Source organism: Diospyros lotus, chromosome 9 (genome assembly GCF_014633365.1).
Source record: "Diospyros lotus cultivar Yz01 chromosome 9, ASM1463336v1, whole genome shotgun sequence".
NCBI lineage: Eukaryota > Viridiplantae > Streptophyta > Magnoliopsida > Ericales > Ebenaceae > Diospyros > Diospyros lotus.
This window is the reverse complement of record NC_068346.1, coordinates 19,085,461-19,109,907: the sequence shown is the minus strand read 5'-3', so window position 1 is coordinate 19,109,907 and position 24,447 is coordinate 19,085,461.

Here is a 24,447-nt window from a genome sequence, read left to right as displayed (position 1 = left end):
GTGTAGAGTTCGGTCAGGGGAATGTTTTTATGTTCTTGAGATAGGTGTATGTTAGGCTTAATGCATTTTTTTGCCCTTGGACTAATAAAAAAAATGGCTTTAAGGACCTGCACTAAAAGGTGCTCACTATTCATCCCTAGACCAAATTAATTTGTACACTTCTTGTGCCTGACTTAACAATCGTTAATAAAGACGTTAAATTTGCCTCGTCAACACTGTCACGTCACTCCTATTATCCTTGTCAGCATTGCCATATCACCACATAGACACACACACATATGTATATATATATATATATACACACACACCTAGTCATGGCCATTGCCACAACTGGGCTCCTCGACCGCGGCTATGGGGCCCAGTTGTAGCTGGGTCCGAGAACCCAATGGTCGGGAGGTTGGGCGTCGAGGAACCAAAGGTTCCCTGGCCGCAGCCATAGCTGGGCTTCCTGACCCCCAGCGGTCGGGGAACAGATCTGGGTAAGAAAGAGAGAGAGAAAGGGAGAGAGAGGGGTATCCGTGTGTGTGTGTGGGTTTTGGCTGCACTCCTCACCCTATAATTTAGATAGCCTTAATCAATTTGGATGTTCAGTGTTGAAATGGTGAGGAGCTTTAAACTCACCAGTGTGTGAGTGTAGTTGTAGCACAAATATAAATTCCGGACAAGTCCGGGTCGATAGGTTTATTTAACAAAAGAATTGTTCATTCGGGTTGATTTATCCAAAGAGAGCTAAGTTTTCTTGATTGTGAAAAGGTTTTTTTGGAATATTAAAAAGGTCTTGGGTTGAGGCGAGTTTAGAACCAATGCCTAATAAATCTCTTATAGCAATTTAAACAGCAACATTAATCTGAAATAAACAAAGGATCGTTTGGTAGTTATAATTCAAGATACGAATGATTCTCAGCTAAGCAACCCTCATACATGATATGAGGGTTCTAGGTTAAGATGTCACTGTAAATTGTATTATACTACAGACTATGATTTAATCATCTGAGCTTGGGTATATCTTATCTCCAATTCTAGCAACTCTCATACATGGCATGAGAGTTCTAAGTTAGGATGATGACCCAATCCAAACTCACAAAACCATTTACACACTCAACTCGAGTTTAACTCAGATAAATCTTGCATTCATCGAGGTTTGGCTTATCTTGAGATTCAAGAACATTAGACACTGTCCTCGCCTTAACCCAAGATTAGATTTAGCTACTTATTTCCATTTAAAAGTTATTTGACAAGAATTTAAATGACGTAATTTAAATAACATAATTTAAATGATAAGAATTAAATGGCAGAAACTAACTGGCCATTTAGGCGGTGGATAATTAAAAGACAAGAATTAAAATTATAAAAATTTAAAGGCAGAAATTAACCGGCCATTTAGGCGGTAGATAATAAAGTAACAATAAATGAGATAAGAATTTAAAAGAAGAAAGAAAGGAAGTAAGAGAAAACAAGAGAGAGAATAAGAGCAATTCTCTAAGAGAAACTCTAAGAACAAAACTAAACTTTGATTCAAGTAATAACCACCTTCTCACAAATGCACCAAAGTGAGCTATTTATAGCTCACAAGATGCAATACAAGCCACACAATTATTCAACAAAACATTCACCTAACTAGTGGAAGAAAATTAGGTAAAAGACAAAAAATACAAAAGAGTTTGTGTGGTGGACTTCTCATAAGAATACAAAAGACTTTAGGTGGTGGATTTCTCATAAGAATACAAAAGACTTTAGGTGATAACACACTTATAAAAATTCAAAACAAAGAAAAGTCTTCTACAAATTGGGCTTTGTTGGGCCTTTGATTGGTCTTGGGCCTTTCTTATGTTAGATTATATTTGATAGTTGGGCCAAGTGCACTTGAAACATCCTCTAGACTCCATAGTTGACCCATGATTTTGAGCAACAATAATGGGTAATCCAACGTCTTCAATTTATGCCCCTAATTAATTGTAGAAGTCAGCTTTCTTACTTCATATTGCAATAATATGTAATGCAAATAATTATTTATTTTAAGCATAATTATAAAGTCAAAATGGGGATATAATTCATTAAGATTTAGGAAATATTAACCTCTCATCAGGTTTGGTCGAACTTACCCACACATAGTCTCTACTAGTGCATCATTGATAGAAAGTGTTTACCTTTTCATTCCTAATGTCATCTGCATCCATGCTTATAGGAGTTTCCATTGCAAATAGTGTTAATATTTGCAGAAGATGGTTTTGCATTATATCTCGAATGATTCCATAGTTATTGTTGTTGCCAAAATACAGCAATCTATTTTTTTTTTAGTGGGAGATTGTAAGGTGCGTGGTTGACCACGGGAGTTTCAAGAGACTTGCAAGTCTTGAGGGTTTTGAGAGTCAAGTGTCTCGAGAGTCTTGTCGCCAAGATGCAATGAGAGTAGAATCTCGTCTCCAACATGCACGTGCACTGAGGGTCTCGTGACTAAGGCGCACTAAGGGTCTCATGACCAAGGTGAGCTGAGGGTCTCGTGACCAAGGTGAGCTGAGGGTCTCGTCACCAAGGCGCACTGAGGGTCTCGTCACCAAGGTGTGCTGAGGGTCTCGTGACCAAGGCGTGCTAAGGGTCTCGTCACCAAGGCGCGCTGAGGGTCTGGTAATCGGGTGACCTGAGATAATCGGGTGACCTAAGATAACCGAGTGGCCTCATAACTAAGTGGCCCTCCATAACCGAGTGGCCTCATAACCGAGTGGCCCTCCATAACCAAGTGACCCTCCATAACCGAATGACCTGCAAAATGAGAGTAATGTTGGGGCACGAGTAGGGGTCCCTGTGCAAACCCTCCGATGCCTAAGTTAGTTCTCGAGAGCCAACAATATGGAATTGTGTTTAGGAGCCCAAAAGTGCGTACCTTGTGATGAAGGCATGGTCTCCTATTTATAGCAGGGGAGAGAGAGGAGACATGCGACAATCGAGCCGAGAATCTTGCGGCCCGTTTCGATGATTTCGTGGCCCACTTGACCATGACCGAGTGGGGGGCCACTCGGTCATGCATTCTTTTGCCCTTTTCCTCAGTTTAGTTTTGAGTGGTTCTCGTACTTCAACTTCATACCCGATTTACATATTGATTCAACTCGAATCTCTCAATACTCAAAACACAAAAGTTGTAGATAATTCTCTTAGCTTTCCATAGGACTTTTAATCAGCTCAATCGGAGCTCGTATGAGAAAATTATGGCCGAAAAACTAAAGTAGTATCGTGCCCCACTCGACATAACCGAGTGGGTCATGAAAAGTGAGGGGAAATTAGTCTCCCCATGACCGAGTGGGGGGTCACTCGTTCATGCCTTCTTTTTCCCTTTTGTCTTAGTTCGGATCCATCTCCCTTCAATACTTTACTCTGAGCCTTAATAGTGCAGGTGCATCAACTTAGAGCCCAATTTTAGCCTTGATGAAGTCTGAATCTCTCAAAACTCAAAACATGAAAGTTGTAGATAATTCTCTTGGCTTTGCATTTTGAATCACCTTAATCGAAGCTCGTATAAGAAAGTTATAGCCGAAAAACCAAAGTAGTGTCGTACCCACTCGGCATAATCGAATGGGTCCTTCCCACTTGGTCTCGGTTGGACCTCTTGCGCCCTTGGCTTGTTTTGTTGATCTCCTATAGCCCGTTAGGCCTTTGGGCTTCATGTCCATGTTTCACAACTCTTTTAGGTCTTGTGATTCTCTAAGTTTGCAAGGCATATCAATTGCTCCCTACTCTTTTAGCCGGGAGCTCCGGGTGAAAGAGTATCTTGTCCTGTAAACTTTTGAACATTACTTCTCTTTTAGCTGCTTCATCTTCTACACATTCTCTCGACCTTGTTCGCACATTGTGCCTTTAAATTTCTAGGCTCTAGTGATTTTCAATTCCTATACAGAAGTATGAGGTAGATTTACTAGTAAGTTCGCTTTCCATAGATGTCGACCTATGCACCAAACAATGAGTTTGATTCTGCTCCCAGTTATGGTGTTGCGCGTAAGATAATAGGTTTGCACTTTCTTTTCCCTTGTTGTCGGGCGATGAGTAAGACAATGAGATTGAGTTCCTCGTTGCCGGGCTATGAGTAGGGCAACAGGTTTGAATTTATTTTTTCCTCCTATTATAGGGCCATAAGTAGGACAATGGGGTCGCGTTTGGTTTTTCCCTCATTGCCAGGCTATAAGCGGGGCAACGGGTTTGAATGTACTTTTACCTCGTTGTCGGGTTATAAGCGGGACAATGGGCTTGAATGTACTTTTACCTCATTGTCGGGTCGTGAGCGGGGCAATGGGTTTGAATGTATTTTTACCTCGTTGCCGGGCTTTGAGCGAGACAACATGCTTGAATATACTTTTACGTCGTTGCCGGGCTATGAGCGGGGTAACGAGCTTGAATGTACTTTTACCTCATTGACGGGCCGTGAGTGGGACAATGGGCTTGAATGTACTTTTAAATCATTGCCGGGCTATGAGTAGGACAACGGGTTTGAATGTACTTTTACCTCATTGTCGAGCTGTGAGCGGGACAATGAGCTTGAATGTACTTTTGCCTCGTTCCCGGACTATGAGCGGGACAACGGGTTTGAATGTACTTTTACCTCATTGCCGGGCCATGAGCGGGACAATGGGCTTGAATATACTTTTACCTCGGTACCGGGCTATGAACGGGACAACGAGTTTGAATGTACTTTTACCTCATTGTCGGGCCGTGAGCGGGACAATGGGCTTGAATATACTTTTACCTTGTTGCTAAGCTATGAGTGGGGCAACGGGTTTGAATGTACTTTTACCTCGTTGCCGGGCTATGAGCGGGATAACGGGCTTAAATATACTTTTACCTCGTTACCGGGCTATGAGCCGGGCAACGGGTTTGAATGTACTTTTACCTCATTGATGGGCTATGAGCGGGACAATGGGCTTGAATATACTTTTACATCATTGCTGGCCTATGAGCGAGACAACAGGTTTGAATGTACTTTTACCTCATTGCCGGGCCGTGAGCGGGACAATGGGCTTGAATGTACTTTTACCTCGTTGCCGGGCTATGAGTGGGACAATAGGTTTGAATGTACTTTTACCTCATTGGCAGGCCGTGAGCGGGATAATAGGCTTGAATATACTTTTACCTCGTTGCTGGGCTATAACCGGGACAATGGGTTTGAATGTACTTTTATCTCATTGCCGGCCATGAGCGGGACAATGGGCTTGAATATACTTTTATCTCTTTGCCGGGCTGTGAGCGGGGCAATGAGCTTGAATGTACTTTTACCTCGTTGCCGGGCTATGAGCGGGACAATGGGCTTGAGTTTGTTTTTATTTCCTGTAAGCAAAGCATAGCAAACAAACTTTCATAAAGCAATGTATAATGAAAACACTGACTTTTTTAGTACATCCACTGTTTCATTTAGGGTCTTATTGTTGCCTTTGATCCCGAAATACACGGGTCAAGCAAAATTTCGAACAGTTTAGTTTTTCGATCTTTAACATAGACTCTCTTGAATGTGTTTGAATTTTGCTCCTAGTTTTCTTTTTGAGGGCATTAATGGTGGCTGACTGCCTTCTTCTAAAGGCATGTCCTTTCATGGCTTAAACCAGGAGAGTGGACGTATGGTTAAGTGGGACACTTCGACAAGAAGTTTTGCCGTCGTAGGTTCTCATGGAAAAAAGAACAAATAGACGTAATGACGTCGATATGACGAGGAGTCGTCATAATGGAAAGAGTTTCCTAAAATGGCAATTGATTAAATTAGGAAGGAGTTTCTAATTTAATAATTTTCTATTTGTTGGAGTAGCAAATAGGAAATAAAATATATTTGGGCTTAAGTTAATATTTGGACTAAATTGGATTTGGGCCAAATATTAAAATAAATATTATATTTGGACTAAATTAGATTTGGGCCAAATATTAAATATTAAATATTATATTTGGACCAAATTAGATTTTTATCAAATATTAAATATTATGTTTGGGCTTAAATTAGATTTGGGCCAAAATATTTTATTTAAACTTATAAAAGAATTGGGCTATTTAATTATATTCCTAGTTGGACTAGAATAAACCTATTTAATTAAGTTCCTAATTGGACTAAATTAAATGGGACGGCCCATGTCCATTAGGGTTTAAGAAACCCTAGAGCTCCTTATAAATACCCATTTATGGGTTGCCCAAATTGAAGAGAGTTTTTGGTGTCATTTTTCAAGAGTTAAAAAACGTATTGCTGTTCACTCTTCCCGTTTCTTTTAGCATCAATATGAAATGAGGGCATTTTTTTTCGTCCATACACAAGCCGCGCAAAGGAGAAGGAGCTAGCACTCATATTCCGCTCTCTTTGCCAACGAACGCGTGCTACGTATCACGAGTTAGAGGCCGGACGCTTGGACGGCTCAAATCCGCGAACAACTCGATAATCTAAAGGTTAGATTTATTTATTTGTTTGTGAATGATTTGATTTCGACATTGATCCAATCGCCGGGATAGGGGTAAGGTTCAAAATTTTTTGAACTACGATGCTTGCCCCATAGTGATCTTGCTTTACTTTCAGTGCAATGACCACGAGTTCTATGATATCTACAATATTCTTCTCTATTCATCCCCATGGGATCGTCAACCTTTTTCGGGAGTCTAATGAGACCTGACCCCTCGATGGCTGCAAGTATGGTCAATCGAGGTTGAAGAAGTCTTGTGTAATGGTGGAACTGGGGTCGAGGTATATCTGATCCCCTAACCCATTTGGAGTTTTCTTCATCATCGCATTCCTTTCTTTTTCACTCTCTGTCCTCATTCCCACCTACAGCTCTCATAACTTCCGTATGGAGCACGTATTTATTTGCCCTAGAAAACAAATCTGCTAGGGATGTTGGTGGGTCCAAAGATAATGATTCTTGTAGGGGAGATAACCGTGTTCCATGTAACATAGCAAACACTACCATTGCAATTGGTAAATCATGAACTTCGAGGGTGGCATTCCGAAATCTATCCACATACTGACGCAAGGTTTCTTTGTTCCCCTGTCGAATACTGAGCAAGTATGTGGCGTCCTTTTTTCTTCGACTAGTAATCATAAATGCCTTAACAAATTCCGTTCTGAGTTGACCGAATGAAGAGATAAAGGCCTCAGGTAAACTGTTGAACCATGTCCGGGCATGCCCTGATAGAGTTAAAGAGAAAGCTTGGCACATTATGTCATCGTTACATCCGTGCAATATCATCAACGACTCATAGCTTTGAATGTGATTATAGGGATCATCCTTGCCGAAATAGGGGGTGATTTGAGGCATCTTGAATTTTCTAGGTAGTGGCTTCTCCAATAAATCTATAGTAAACGGACATTTTCTGCGTTGTTGTTCCTCCGTGGCTGGGATCAATTTCTTTCTTTCAAGTACTTCTTCAATTACCCTTTTCATGTCATCCCGTATACTTGCTGTTGTTTGGTTATCATGTCTTGTTGGCGTGCTGGCTCCAGTTTCATGGTATCTCCGTCTTTGGGGGCTTCTAGCCCTGTTTTCCTTTCGTGGGCTCTCATTTCTTCGGGGCGTGGCGCAAGGATTCTTCCTTGGGGGTGGTGATCTATCCTCCCGTCGAGGAGTGGATCGAGAATGAGAATCGGGAGTGGCCTCTTGATAGGAATTAGCTCCCACCACAGGCTGAGGCTCAAGTGGTGGCATAAACTTTTTCAAGGTATCGAGCAACGTCCCTCCAGCCATCATACCTTGGAGTATACTGGCCAGGCCTCGAAGTGCCTGCATGCCCTTAACATGTTATTGTCTCAATGCTTCATACTCTTCCCAAGGGACCGTTATGCAGTGGTTGTCGTGAAGTCCCAGCTTGATCAGCGGGAAGTGGCCCTGAGCCGATGTTAAGTGGAGGTGGGACTGATTGGTTCCCCACCTGTTGGCTCGGGGAAATGGAGTGATCACCTCCTTGGGGTTGAGCAATATGAGGGGGCGGAGGTGCTCCTTGTGGGTGAGAATCGGGAATAATGGGAGGGGCTCCCTGTTGTTGAGAGTTCCGTGGTAGTAGGGGTGTTTTTACACCTTGAGAAAGAGTTCGTCGGTGTCCACGGGTGTTTGCCATTCTTAAGTTAACTTTTTGTCTTGCGTTTCCCATAGACGACGCCAATTGTTGTTGCCAAAATACAATAATCTATTTTTTTTTTTACGTGGGAGAATGTAAGGTGCGTGGTTGACCACGGGAGTTTCTAGAGACTTGTGAGTCTTAAGGGTTCTGAGAGTCAAGTGTCTCGGGAGTCTTGTCGCCAAGGTGCAATGAGAGTAGAATCTCGTCTCCAACGTGCATGTGCGTTGAGGGTCTTGTGACCAAGGCACGTTGAGGGTCTCATAACCAAGGTGAGCTGAGGGTCTCGTGACTAAGGTGAGCTGAGGGTCTCGTCACCAAGGCGCGCTAAGGGTCTCGTGACCAAGGTGAGCTGAGGGTCTTGTGACCAAGGTGAGCTGAGGGTCTCGTGACCAAGGCACGCTGAGGGTCTCGTCACCAAGGCGCGCTGAGGGTCTAATAATCAGGTGACCTGAGATAACCGGGTGACCTGAGATAACCGAGTGGCCTCATAACCGAGTGACCCACATAACCGAGTGGCCCACCATAACCGAGTGGCTCTCATAACCAAGTGGCCCTCCATAACCGAGTGGCCCTCCATAACTGAGTGACCTGCAAAACGAGAGCAACGTTGAGGCACGGGTGGGGGTCCTCGCGCAAACCCTCTGATGTCGAAGTTAGATCTCGAGAGCTAACAATATGGAATTGTGTTGAGGAGCCCAAAAGTGCGTACCTTGTGATGAAGGCATGGTCTCCTATTTATAGAAGAGGAGAGAGAGAAGACGTACAACAATCGGGGCAAGAATCTCATGGCCCGTTTCAATGATTTTGCGGCCCATCCGAGAGGGAAAAGAGGAGAGATTGGCTCAAGACCACTCGACCATGACCGAGTGGGGGGGCCACTCGGTCATGCCTTCTTTTACCCTTTTCCTTGGTTCGATTTTGAGTGGTTCCTGAACCTCAACTTTATGCCCGATTTACACATTGATTTAGCTTGAATCTCTCAATACTCAAAACAAAAAAGCTGTAGATAATTCTCTTAGCTTTCCATAGGACTTTGAATCAGCTTAATCGGAGCTCGTATGAAAAAGTTATGGCCAAAAAACTAAAGCAGTGTCATGCCCACTTGGCATAACCGAGTGGGTCATGAAAGGTGAGGGGAAATTGGTCTCCCCATGATCTAGTGAGGGGCCACTCGGTCATGCCTTCTTTTGCCCTTTTGTCTTGGTTCGGATCCATCTTCCTTCAATACTTGACTCTGAGCCTTAATAGTGTAGGTGCATCAAATTAGAGCCTAATTTTAGCCTTGATGAAGTCTGAATCTCTTAAAACTCAAAACATGAAAGTTGTACATAATTCTCTCAGCTTTGCATAGGATTTTGAATCATCTTAATCGGAGCTCGTATGAGAAAGTTATAGCTGAAAAACCAAAGTAGTATCGGACCCACTCGGTATGGGTCCTTCCCACTTGGTCTCGGCTCGACCTCTTGCACCCTCGGCTTGTTTCCTTGATCTCCTACAACCCGTTAGGCCTTTGGGCTTCATGTCCATGTTTCGCAACTCTTTTAGGTCTTGTGATTCTCTAAGTTTGCAGGGCATATCAGTTATCAAAGTAACTTTCCATAGGAAAAAACAAAAGATAAATCTGAGTTATCCAAGCTTACAAGAGTTTCCATTGCAAATAGTGTTAATATTTGCAGAAGATGATTTTGTATTATATCTTGAATGATTCTATAGTTATCAAAGCCATTTTTTGTTTCTGTGTGGGTTTGGTCAAATTGACCAGTTTGGTCGAAGACCCTATTTGGTGGAGACGAAGCTTAGTCGGCGGTCGCCCAAATCTACAAAGATGAAGCTTACTTGGAAGTCGCAGTGGCTGGCTGTCGCTCACGTGTGCCCGCGCGAGAGAGAGAGGGAGAGAGAGAGAGAGAAGGAGGAGGAGGAGAACGACGATGGCGGTCACGATGTAGAGGAGGCTGGAGCAACATTGACTGATAGTGACGAAGGCGATTGGCAGCGATCGGCGCTGGAGAAGATGAAGATGACGACGGCTGCTGCATTCAAGGCGATCGACGGTGGCTGAATCGTCGAGGCAAGAGTCATCCAAAATGAGGAAAGAGGGAGAAGGAGGAAGAAGAAAGGGGAAGGCTAGCTAGGTGTGTGTATACATATATGTGTGTGTGTGTGTGTGTGTATATATGGGTGTGTATATATATATGTGGTGATGTGGTAATGCTGATAAGGAAAATAGGAGTGACGTGGTGCGACGTGGCAGTGCTGATGAGGCAAATTTAACGCCTCTATTAACGACTGTTAAGTCAAGGACGAGAAGTGTACAAATTAATTTGGTCTAGGGATGAATAGTGAGCACCTTTTAATGCAGGTCCTTAAAGCCATTTTTTTTATTAGTCCAGGGATAAAAAAATGCATTAAGCAGTTTATGTTATGTAAGCTCAGGTGGGCCAATGTTATGAATAATTTTGTTGGACGATTATGAAATGTTATATGGTAAGAAGATTATGGTTTTAAGATGGGTTGTGTGTGAGTTTTAGTTTGTGTTATTATTCGATATTATTCAAATAATGACCCTCTCACGAATCCTCTTTGTATATAGGGGCTCTAGGAGGTGGATCGTTACATAAACAATTAATTTTACAACCGTTATCCAAAAACGATAAATCTCGGCACGCAAACTATCAAATAAAACAATCTATACATCCACGCAACACATACATTAACTATGTAGTGTCTTAAATCCATGACCAATACCAATATGCAACAAGGCATCCACAACATGTTATTTAACAATTAAAAGCATATTATAAAATTTATATAATTGTCGGGCATGGGTATAATAATTATACCCAAAGTGTTTTGAAAACAATTTTTTTTTTTAAATTTGCTGGAAAATATAAAATAAATAAATAAAACAAAATAAAATGAAAAAAATGGGGGGCATAGGCCCCACGCGCTCATGCTCGTGCGTGGCTGCATGAGGAAAGCACGCGGGCTGGTCGCGGCCCAGCCCAAGAGTGTGGTCGAAAGCCGCAAGCGTGAGCCGCGGCCCCCATGCGCCTGCATGGCTAGCGAACTATTCGCGGGGTCGGCCCAAGCATGGCAGAAGACTTGCAGGCCCAGCCCGCGACATCAAGGCGCACACCACCGCCCTTGGGAGATGATTTTCCACCTGCACGGTGGCTGCCCACAGTGCCCTTCCCTGCCATCGTTGCCGTCATCAACGATGACGGCGATGCTGCCTAGTAGTGTCGCCCGTCACCGTCATCGGGAGCAACGACTTTGTGCGGCGGTGGATAGCGGCGGACGATCAGCCACCCCGCAACAGCGCTTGCAGAGGCCAATCAGCAGCTTAGTAGCGTCATTAGCAGCAGTCGAACCGCTGCCCAGCAACGCCGCCAGTGGTGGCCCTCCATTCTCTCTCTATCGTCGACGGTGGCCCCTCATCTTCCCGTTGGATTACCCCTACAACTTTTGCTTTGATTTTTCAATTTTTTTTTGTTTTGTTTTTCCAGCAACATGTATATGCAAATATATATATATATATCACATATACATATAAAACTAAAGCGATATACGTGTACATATATATATATATACATATTTTGATTCCAAAACACAAAAACATCTTTAACAAACACATAAATCAAAATCATAAATTTGAAAAATAATGGCTCTAATACCATTGTTAGAAAATCTATGATCTGATCATACACAACGGAAAAATAAAATTTTATTTTTTTATCACATTTTTCAAAACATACGGTTTAAATCGAAAACATAAACGAAAGGTTACCTTGTGATGAAATCCGATTTCGTTGTCGATTAGCCCGTCGCATATCTCCCACTTATGAGATGTCGAGTTAAAATCACCAAGACTCTAAGAAACTTGAAAAAAGAAATGACGTGGAGATTTTTCTCAAAATTTTTGTTTAGATTCAATTGATTGATCTATTGGATTATGGGTTTAATGGCCTATTTATAGGCAAAAATCTTATAACCCTAATTGTTGTTGCACCGGGCTTTAGGTGGTAGCAAAAATTCCAATCAACTTGATAATTAAATAAATAATTATATTAATTATCTTTATTTATCTAATAAATAATTACACTTATAATTTAGTAATTCCATAATTACTAAATTCATTACAAAAAATTAAAGTTTTAGCGACGAAAAATTTATTTGTTAAAACATCAAAATCTAACTACGGATTTAGTGACAAGTACATTTCTATTGCCAAAAAGGGCTTCCCTGAAGTTAAGCGACTGGATTAGCAATAAATTTTTTTTAGCGATGGAATCAGCGACGAAATTTCCATAGCTAAATTTAGCGCATGCCCATAAAATCAACGTGTGCTCTCTCTCCCCTCGCCACGTGGTAGTGCTGGGATTATTATCCTAGCAATAATCCCAAACGCTACACCTTGAAATCGAACCCCCAACCTCCAAGGATCAAGCACCTATATGTGCATGCACAAGTTAACCGATCTGAAAGCCTTCTTGATTATTAAAGTGCATAAATTATACTTATAGTATTTTTTTCTAAACTTTCCAGAATTAAATTTATACTCTGAAATTTCCCAAACTTATTTAATGAATATTAATTTTAATATTGATGTACCCGGGAAAGTCAAGTCAATACCTGATCAAAGGTGGGCCCCAATATGGCTGAAGAAAGAGAGGGCAAAGCATCATGAGGAAGAAAAAGAAGACCCACTCGACACAAGCTCTACATAAGTTCGGCCATTTTCATGGCCCACTCGATTATAACCAAGTGGGCCCCCTCTCGTCACCAGGCGCCCAGCTGAATGGGCTTTGGAATCCTTGAAATGGGCCGCGAGATCTCCGGAGCAGGCTGCAGGATCTGCACCGAGATTATTGTGAGGCCTCATTCACCCTCCACTATAAATACAAGGTCATGTCTCCATCACAAGGTACGCACTCTTGAGCTATTCAAGTTCAATTTCACATTTTTGCTCAAGATCTGACTTAAGCATCAGGGGTTTGCGTGGGGACCCCACCTGCATCCTAACGGTGCTCTCATTTTGTAGGCCACTCGGTTGCCCCTGGTTACTCGGTTACCCAAGGTCACTCGGTTACCCAAGGCCACTCGATTGCCCCAGGTCACTCGGTTATCTTGGGCCACCTGATCATCAACTCACCAGATCACCAGATCTATCAGATCCGCCAAGTCATCAACTCGCTAGATCATCAGCCCTATCAGACTATTAACTCTGTTAGATCACCAGATCTGTTTGACTACCAGACCTAGTTGTTTGTCAAGATTCTCATCATTGAAGACACGACTCCTAAGACTTTTACATCTGCCCACAATTAAAAATAGATTGTTGTATTTTGGCAATAACAAATATCAATGTTAGTAGAGGAAAATGAATATTAATTTTAATTTTAATATTTATTAATTTTATTTCATTACTAATTCAAATAGAAAGTTATAAATTTTTTTCATTACTAATTTTAATACTTATTATTATTTTTTTCTATTTTAGTGATGAGTCCCTTGCTAAATTTTGAATTTTTTATTTAACTTTTTTCTTTTTTAGCGACCGGTATAACCTTTACTAAATTTTGAATTTTTTATTTAATTTTTTTTCTTTTTTAGTGACAAATTTGTTCCAATGCTAAATTTTGAATTTTTTATTTAATTTTTTTCTTTTTTAGGGACGGATTTGTTTCGTCACTAAAGTTTAAATTTTTAATTAATTTTTTTTTATTTTTTTATTGACGAGATTTCTGTCGCTAAATTTAGTGACGGGTCTTTTTGTTGCTAATTTCATCACTAAATTAAAAAAAAATATTTAAAAATATTAGCGACGAAATAATTTCGTAACTAAATTCCTTCGCTAAAAACTGTTTTCTTTTACAGTGATTTGCCTTTTTTTCTTTTAAAACAATATCTATTAGGTGGGACTTTCTGTGTTCATAATTAAATTGGCAATGAGAATTAATTAATTATTAATTCCTGTAAATCACGAGTGACATCTAACAATATGCCATGATTATCCAATTTAATATGAAGCGGGAATGTGAACCTTAAACTATAGTGCCATGCAATGCGGTCCCTCTATCGTCCTATATCTCGACGAGATATGTGATCACGGTCTCAGGTCAAATTTGTCAATCTCATCATATGACCAAATCCAATAATCCTACTTGACTAATATGGCACAATCTCTATGGAATACATATTCCATCTTCATATTACCTTGACTAAGAATTTATCGTCAATTGATTAATGGATCGCATATGATATCCTCCTCGAATATGTTGAGTTGATAGATTCTATGTCTGATGCACACATACCCCATGTGTCACTGAACTAGGCACATAGATACATTTAATCATCCCTAAGTAGAATAACCGTATAATATCACTGATATCCTAATTCACCAACACACAGATATCTATGTCATCTCAGGTCTAAGGATTAGTTGCAAATTCATAGTTAATATTGAATCATTGACCCGTGAGATAAAAATCATGTGACTCAATATTAATAGTCTTGTTCAGTGAACTCATTCCTATAACGAGCATCCATTCATTTTCCTTCTATATCTCATACAGAATGACACGAGACCCACTAACCTTATGTTTCGGTATCTTATACCAAACAAGGAGGAAGACGATGTGTCGGTCTTTGCGAGTTGCTAATTATCTGGGTTAAGAACTCTATGGCTAGAAACATATTTATAGTATAACATATTGTGGATTATCTGTCTCGATTATTCTTAACAATTAAGAATGATATCCACTCCTTATTAAACTAAAGGATATTTGTATGTTCAATTCAAACCATATTGCAATTTAAATTAAACATAAAACTTGCCATTAAATAGAATTTAAAGAATTACAAGATCAAACCCATTGTGTCACTAGAACTAGTCTTAAGGGATTATAACTAACAGGCAAGTCCCCCAGGTGAAGGCAGGGTTATGGTGTGCCCTGTCGCCTCTCCGGGGCTCCTGTCCGCACAACGTAAAGGTGGGGTCCACAAGAAGGATAGCTGTTTCTTGAAAGTTTACTCCAAGTGTGTATAGACTGTGACAGTATCCAAATTTACCCGAAGGGAAAACTAAGGGGGAAGACCACTCTCCCCAGGATTAGTTAGGCAAAGCTTGAACACTTTGGTCATCAAAAAAGAAAAATTAGAGCTTGGCATTCCTTGTGGAAATGACAATTTCTTGGGAGTAGTTTCTTTCAGCATAATTATCCGGGGTCAAGCTATGCCAAATAAACAATCGATGTTTCTAAGGCGAGTCTAATGCTCAAGAGTTTCGATAAGGCGAAAGCGAAAAGTGTGGACCCACGGAGGGACCACTAGCTATTTTTAGGCCTAGTACACTGAAGTCGAACTAACACATAATCATTGTGCAGGCACCTCTGTTGATTCCCTTAGGCACATTTCAGTGGCCATTCCTCTCCCAGATTAACCATTCATATTCCTTCTCTTAGCTAAGGCCCATATCTAAAGCAAGCCTCACCTTCTCTAGAATAACTCCCTACATTCATTATACTCTTCTCTTTTACTTTCAGTTAAAGCAAAATGTGCAGAGCCATTATTGTAGCTGAAGGATAACGCCAACATTGGGTGTATCAATGCAAGGGTTTAACCATAAACTTTTTCAAAAACTCATACAAATATGCAGTGGAAATAAATCAAGATCACCTTGCAAGACTTAGTATTATAGACCATATGCAATACAAAACAAAATCATCCATAGGGAGTTTAGAACGTATACCTTACTAGAGGTTCCAAGTTTAATGTAGAGGCTAAAAATCCTCCCATAGCAGCAACTATTGCTTGCCGAACAACTCCCTGAACAATCCACATGTTCAAATTGAATCTCAGATGACTAGTCTAAACCTTGAAAGTATAAAGGCCCTAGTCAGTCCACGCTCTAGGTAGGGAATGAGTCATACAATTTAGCTTATGTGTTAGCTAAGCTAAATGCAAGTGATGATAACTTTTGGGTTCAAACGAAAATCCCAAATCTAATAGACTTTCTATTGGATTAGTATTGCTACACTAGCAATAGGAATTAATGAGCAAATGGGAGCAAGAACATGAGAAGGTTAGAATGGTTTTGGGAGGGAAAGAATAACCTTAGGCGAGAGAATGGTTAGGCATCAAAAACATTATATGTTCTCTTAATTCTCCCACTATATATCCCATCCTAAAAAACCTAGATGCCAAAATCATCTCAAGTTAGACAAAAACAACAAGGAAAGAGCGGGAGGGATAAGACTGGGGAGGGAGATGCGTGCCCCAGGCACATTGCCCTCCATTCTTCCTTCTTTTCCACAAGTCCCACGAAAATGGTTGAAGAAACAACAAAATGATCTTGACAAACATGACCCTCGCTGATAGAAACGGTCTACCAATTTCTAAGCAACAATCAATCAAATAACAAGGCTCGGTCCTCTAGTTCTCAACCTATCAACTGGTTTAGCCACGAGTCAGTCAATTGCCTCTAAGACCGGTCAACCGGTTCTGTTCCCTCATTTTTGGTTTTCAGAAATTGTATTGAAGCTTGCCATTAACGGCATACCTGTCAACTCTTGACAATTGCTCTAATTAATTTAAACTTGATCAGTTAACTCTTAACGGTGTCATCATTAACTATTAGTGATGATTACAGGTTTCATTCCTTAGTCAACCACTACACTGAGATATGCACGTGACCTTTTAGGTTCACCACTAATTAAGAAGTAATCGGGACACATCAAACTCTTTGACGTCGACTAAATACTTTGATCTACAACGAGGATCTCTCCATCTCCCCGATGTACCCCGAAAGACCCTAAGTGATGATGTGTGATTTTATGCACAATTAATTCGGGCAAGTGTACCCTAGTCAAATTTGCATATAGTGATGAAAAGATGTCGATCCCATGAGGACTAGATCACAATACCAAAACGATTTTAAATTAACCTAAGTTGAACCAATTAATTAATCAATGAAGAAAAATGAAAATAAATGGAAAACTGGATTCTTTGTGAGAAAAATTAATTAATAAATGCACTAGAGTTTAGATTTCATTTAATCTAGGTTATGGAATTATCTATTCAATCCGATTCAAAACCACAAATACATTTACAGTATTTTATAATTATTTGCATGTGATGGTGGATTTCCCTCAATTAATTAATAAGCTTTCTCAAGTCATAGTAATCCTTTATTAATTCAATTTCACTGTCAGATTTCTGAACAGATATCAACGAAATAAATAAGCATTAAGTTCTTTGGAAACCTCTAATCTCGGAAGGGGATTTGACTCACTAAGCTTCCTCAATTCCCACACATGAGCTAATCATCTTTCGATCTCATAGTCAAGCATGTGATTTATATTACTTATGAATCTAATTTATAACAATCTTTTAGTCAGTCATGCATAAATCATTAAATCATTAAAAGGTGGCCAATCTTTTAAAGCATTAAACACAACAATATAAATTCCTCACACAAATAATAATCGGGTTTTGAATCGAACCAAACAAATACTCACATAATTCTAGAATTAAAATCCATCCAAACCCTAGTTAAAATAAATTAACTAGACATTATTAACATAAAAATAAAAACAGAAAATTAAAGAAAAAGAAAAGAATGCTTCCTGCCCAGATCTGAAACAGATCTGGGTTGCAATTGGTGCTGGTTGTTATGCGACTGCCGGCTCCAATCTCTGTATTGTTCGCGACTTCAATTTCTCTTTATGGTGTCCGCTGCTTCTCTCCTTCAATCTCACTGTGCGCGGCTTCCCAATTGCTTCGTTGTGCGCCGTCCCTCTCTTCAATTCGCTGTGCCCATCCAGACCCATCTTCAATTCCTCTTTAATATATATATATGTGTGCGCGGCGTGGGCCGCCCAAGCCTTCAATTTCAATTTCTTCACTGTGCTCCAATCTTCAAATATATTATTATATATATGTGGCGCATGGAGCCCTAAGGCCTTCACACGCCACTGCCACCATTAGCATATATATATATATAATAATTATTTTATTATAATATTATATATATAAATAATATAAGATAAAATATAATATATATATGAATATTATAGTATAATATATAATATAATATATATAATATTTAATATACTATTAAATATAATAACTTTAATTATATTATAATATTAATTATATAAAATATTTATTTATTTATTTTAAAATTAATTTTATAATATATATATTTTTTTCCTTTTATGCCCAAATCTTCAAATTAATTTTCTTTGCCAAGTTCCTACAAAAAGAGATTAAAATAATATAAAATCCATATAAATACACATTTATGTAGGAAAATTAACACAAGGTTAAGATAAAAATTAGATAAAAATATATATATAATTGAGCCCTATCAAGTGACAACTAATATTATGTCAGGACAATCCTTCTAGTAATGTAGTCATAATTCAAGACAACCTATTTGGGCTTTCAATTCTCATCTACTATAATCCCTCAATCAACTAACATCTTGATCGAGTGAGAGTCATGGGCTGATCAAACTCACTAACTCGATAGCTTTGTCAAGATCTAGCGTGGTGTGATCGAGATAACACATCGAAACTCCTTCCAACATTGGAAACACATTTCCAATCATGTACACCCTAGCCAAGGGTTTATACAACTATAACCACCACTGATCGCATAGAATGTTCACCTCACACCGAAGATTAATGAATCCCATTAGCAATCATATACCTCCATACGTTATTGCATATAAACCACACAGTGCATCTCCCACCGCGATAACCGGGCGCTTCTTAACAAAGGTAAATCTCAGGCACCAACATACAAGATAATTATGTTACCTGTGGTCTAAGGACTAGTAACAAAATTGAAGGCTATGACAGATCATATATCCTCTCATCCATGTGATTTATCACTTACGCCATACTCAATAGATATTCAATTAACATCTACCCACATGTCTACTCTATACATCTCATGGATTATGGCATGCGACTCACCATCCTTTATTATTAGTATCTCATACTAATCAAAGGTACCAACCCATGTGCTAGTCTGTAATTAATTAATCATAGTCTTCTTCTGAGAAGTCTAAGGACTGGGAATCACTTTAAGAAATTCTTAATCCGAAAGTCTTTGTCACATATTCTTAATACTTAAGAATAAGACCTTCATCAAGAAATCTAAGGGTTCATTCATATAATTAGATTAGAGATATATGAATGAAGATATGACCCTAAAATATGAAAATATATTTTATTATATTTACAAGATCTACATCATTAGTCCCATAATACAACTGCTAGATCTCATCTAAATCTAGCATTGGAGCATTAACACAAACAGTAGCCCTTCCTCAAAGGTAGTTTTCCCAGAGAAGGAAACATTCTCAAGAGAAGCAATTCTCGTAGGAGGGTCTTTCCAAAAGGACCTTGCTACCACTTTCTCAAGATCAACTTCCCCAAACTGCATTTTCTAGGATAACAATCCTCCCAGTTGAGCCCAGCTTATAGAAGATAGCCTAGGGAGACCCATATCCCAAATGCTTCTACCATATGTTGTTTTGCACAACATGGCCTACTTGCTCAAGCCTTTCATTCCTCTAGGGGATCTTTTTTCTAGGGGGCTTCTCACAGAGGCCCTCTTTCAACCTTAACCACAAGATAACACCACATGCATAGGAAGCACTTTGCATTCCCGCACGTGCATGTCACGTTTCCCAGTCACAGTCGACAACTATAAATAGCCCCCTACCCCTCTTATTTTCAAGACTGAGTTTTTGGACCTTTAACTCCTTAACCTCTCTCTCTCTCTCTCTCTCTCTAGGCAATCTCTTGCATCCTAGACATCTGACAACCCCATCTCTTTTGGTGAATCCCTTTCTCTCAGACATTTAGCATGATATTCCATTGCATGTTGCATTTTGGACTTTACCATGACACTGTCTAACCTAAGCATCAAAAAGCCCATAGGGGAGAAATCCTTGCATGCCTTCTCATATGTTCCTGTCTTGCAAACCTTTCTCAGGGAACACAACGACTCTCCTAAACAACAGGGATCCATTCCTCAAACTACCATGGCCTCCATTCCTCATCTGGTCCATCGCAAGCTCTCCCATGGTATATTGAGCTAACCTCGGATGACTACCTATCTCCTTCCACGCTGCGTTGAACTTAACATAACATCATGTTCTCTCCCAAGCCCTACTGACTATTCGCTAAGTTTTTATTTTTATTTTTAAAAAAAAAAACAAATGTTAACTATTGTATTTTGGCAATCACAATTGAAAAAGATGTTCCTCAATATCTTTGATCTTTTTAAATTTATATGCGGAATGGTGGATAACTAAACTTAGCTGACCTAGGCTTATTAATGTTGTTGGTTGTAAAAGAGGTCAACGCTAAACGTGTGGAGTTTCCTATTAACTACTTAGAGGATAACTTTTAACTGACCATTAGTTAATTCACTACCAAAGTCTAATTCCTCCTGATGATGTCATTTACCCTTTTCTTTCCATATCGAGTTGGAATTTTCCTTACGATGCTTATTAGTACTGCTTTATCTGGTTTCTTGTTCCTTTCTATGAAAGCATTCTCATTGTCATTGTCAATGGGTTTCAATCAAAGTTGAACTAGTTTAGCTTAACCATTGGTGACATTCTCTAGATCTTTATGGTTATGTCATCCTTGCATATTTCTTTTGGACTTATTCCTTCTAGCCATTATTGTTGTGGGGTGCCCTTGGAAAATCCTAAAACCCAAAAAAATTATAGAAGTATCCTAATAAGTTTGGATGACCCCGAAGAGTCTCCAAAGATGAGAGCCTCTAGAAAGTCTCCGGGATGGTCAAGCCTTAGCATTGCATAGCCCAAAGACTCACCCAGAGTCTCTTGGGCCCAAGTCATCTGGTGGCTTTGAAGAGTCTTCGGACCACCCGAAGGATACTCATTGGGGCACTTTTGGCCCCAGGATACCTCCAGGCCCTCTGACCTCACTAGATGCATATTCTCGAAAAGTCAAGAGACTTTCATACCATGTGTTGTAGACCCCACCATCAAATATTTATAAACACTCACCTATTCCATGACAAATGGATCTTTTTGGGACCTTTTACCGCTCACACTCCCTCTCTAAGATAATAATCCCAAAGACTTAAACTTTGGATCATACACAGCTAATCGGAAGCCTGCTCCCCCGAAGACCCATAATGGATACACCACATGTACATACATCTACATACATTTACATTATACTTTCAGACATCATTGCTTGACTTAAGCATTAGAGGTCTCACTTGGGGAAGATCGACGTGTGCCTTCTAATTGTCTTTGTGTTACAAACCCTACTGGTGTCATGTCCCTGAAGACTTTCTTGATCCATTCGGAGCTAGTCCCCTAAAGACTCTCTAGGACATCCCTCAGCATAGCCTCCCGAAGACCCTCCTGGGGCGTCTTCCCTAGAGATTCTGGCGGCCTATTCGAGGACCCCTAAAGCCTCGACACTCCCTAGCCTTTGTTTATCCTTCGAGTTGAATCTCAAACCTTATTGTTTCGTCAAGGGACTTTGTTTTAGTTGTTCCCAAGACAAACAATTTCAATTGTTGTATTCTGGCAACAAAAAATTAGGTTGACTGTGCAAGAACCCTTCGATTTCCATATATAGTGCCTATTGATGATGTGCAAATATGACCACCAACATATTTATAGGGAAAGTGGCTGCACTCTCACCCTGCAATTAAAACACAAAACAAAACACAATAAAAATTTTATATAAAACAAAGAAAAGTCTTCTACAAATTGGGCTTTGTTGGGCCTTTGATTGGTCTTGAGCCTTTCTTATGTTGGATTTTATTTGATAGTTGGGCTAAGTGCACTTAAAACATCCTCTAGACTCCATAGTTGGCCCATGAATTTGAACAACAATAATGGGTAATCCAACGTCTTCGATTTATGCCCCTTAATTAATTGTAGAAGTCAACTTCCTTGCTTCATCCTGTAATAATATGTAATGTAAATAATTATTTATTTTAAGCATAATTATAAAGCCAAAATGGGGATATAATTTATTAAGATTTAGGAAATATTGACCCCTCATCAGAAAGATACATACTAGATGGCAAGAAACTCTAACTTTGGATAACTAGACATGTAGATTGCAAAAGAAGATGGTGAGACTACCTCAAATTAGCTGAGAAAGCTACTTCGATGTCTAAGTTGAATGTTAAGCAATAGAGAAGGAACACAAAAGCTTAAAGTCAGAGTAGAGGATTAATGCTTACCCTAGGTGAGAGGTCTTCTTTATTTACAATAGTTTGGAGATAATCCTTCAGTTAGAACTAGGTCTCCTATTATGGGGTGCCATAAAATTTTCTTTAGTCTTAAGAAATCGTGCCATAGAACTAGGTCTCCCGGGCCCTCCGAAGGGTTCCCTGGGAACAGTTTAGCCTCATTCATTTTACATAAGTCCGAGGACACCTTTTTGGTCTCTCGAACCCAAGTCATCCGATGGCCCCAAAGTCTTTTCGGGTCACCCAGAGATAGCCATCGGGGTGCTTTACCCCGAAAATGTCTTCATGCTCTCTGGCCTCCTTTATGCACTCCCTTGAAGAGTCATTCATGGGTCCCACTAAACTCATCTATAAATATGTGCCTTTTTAAAGGCAAATGGATCTATTGGCAGACTGATTTCTCTCCCGACTCTCTTTAGCCATTCGGCTATCACGCTATCTCTCTCTACAACCCATTTAGGAAACTACACACCCCTCCTTTCGAGACACAAAACATATACATGTCACATAGATCTTACATTGGACATTCATCTACATACTTTGGATATTTTTCTCAGACTGCTATTTGACTTTGGCATCAGAGGTCTCTCGTGAGGGAGTCTCTCGCGTGCCTTTCTAACTACTCATTTGCTTGCAAGCTAAGTTCAAGACCTATTCTCCCAAAGATTGGAAGCCCTATTTCCCAAAGACCCATCGAGGCCCCTCATCACCGTCTCACCTAAGGCTCGTCCAGACATCTTGTCCCAAATGCCTCGGAGACCACCCATCCGGCTTCGATCTAGTTCAAGCTCGGTTGACCTCGCTAGCAGTATCTCAGACCCTTAGCTCTGCTGAAGGACTCTTCTTTGGCTAATCCCAGATAAATAAATTTAATTATTATAATTTAGCAACAACTTGATTGTGCAAGAGCCCTTTGATTTCCACATATAGTGTCTATTGATGATGTGCAAATATGGCCACCAATATATTTATAGGGAAAGAAACATACTAGATGGCGAGAAACTCTAAGTTTGGATCATTAGACTTGTAAATTGCAAAAGAAGATGGTGAGACTACCACGAGTTGGCTGAGAAAGCTACTTCGATGTCTAAGTTGAATGTGGAGCAATAGAGAAGGAACAAAAATCTTAAAAGTCATAGTAGATGATTAATGCTTACCCTAGGTGAGAGGTCTTCTTTATTTATAGCAATTTGGAGATAATCCTTTGGTTAGAACTAGGTCTCCTTGTTAAACATCTCTTAGGAGTAGTTATTCTAAACAATTTTGATGAGATAGGTTTTATTCTCTAAGACTAACTCCATAGGATTTAGGAGAAAGGATTTATCTCAAGTTTATCAAAATTAAGAAAAATCACTAGATTGCATAAGACAATCCATGGTCACAAGTTTAATTGTCTTGGTAGTCACAAGTTCATCCCTTAACTATAGTAAAAAAAAAAAATCTTAACCGAATTAGACAATTCAATCCTAAGTAGCTTCTCGTCATGCTTGTAAAATAACCTCCCTTTGGGCCAAGCAAGGCCTTGTAGAATACCAAGACCAAAGATGGCCCGACTAGTGGATTGAGGTCGAGTGTGGTCTAATTACTAGGCCAAGATTGAGCAGAGATATACATACATCAACTGAGCTAAATCTTGAATGTAATAATAAAGTTTAGTCATAATTAGCAATGGTGGGATTAAAAAGTTGTGATTTGTTCTAACTTTTAAATATAAAACTATTGTTCAAACTTTTTTATTCCTCTTGATAATTTATCATCACTGAATACTGTACCATAAAAAGGGAAAAGAAAACAAATTCAAACATAGTGCAAAAGTTATAAGTTTTTTTTTTTCTTTTTAAGTAAAGAGTTTAGAGAAGCTTTTTCACTACCCACATGTATAGAATTAAATCATTCTACACATCTAAGGCAGCCCTCTAACTTGCACAATTCCATAGAGTTGCAAAGGCAGCACATATATGCTATATATATTCGTCGAGTTTGGTGATGATGGCATTAATTTGGTGAGTCAATAGAAGGTATGATTTGAGTAAAAAGTTGAAGAAGCTAATTGTGAAATAGCCATGTTAGCATGTTACCCAAAGTTGCAAATGAGTGGGTCCTTTGTTGCCC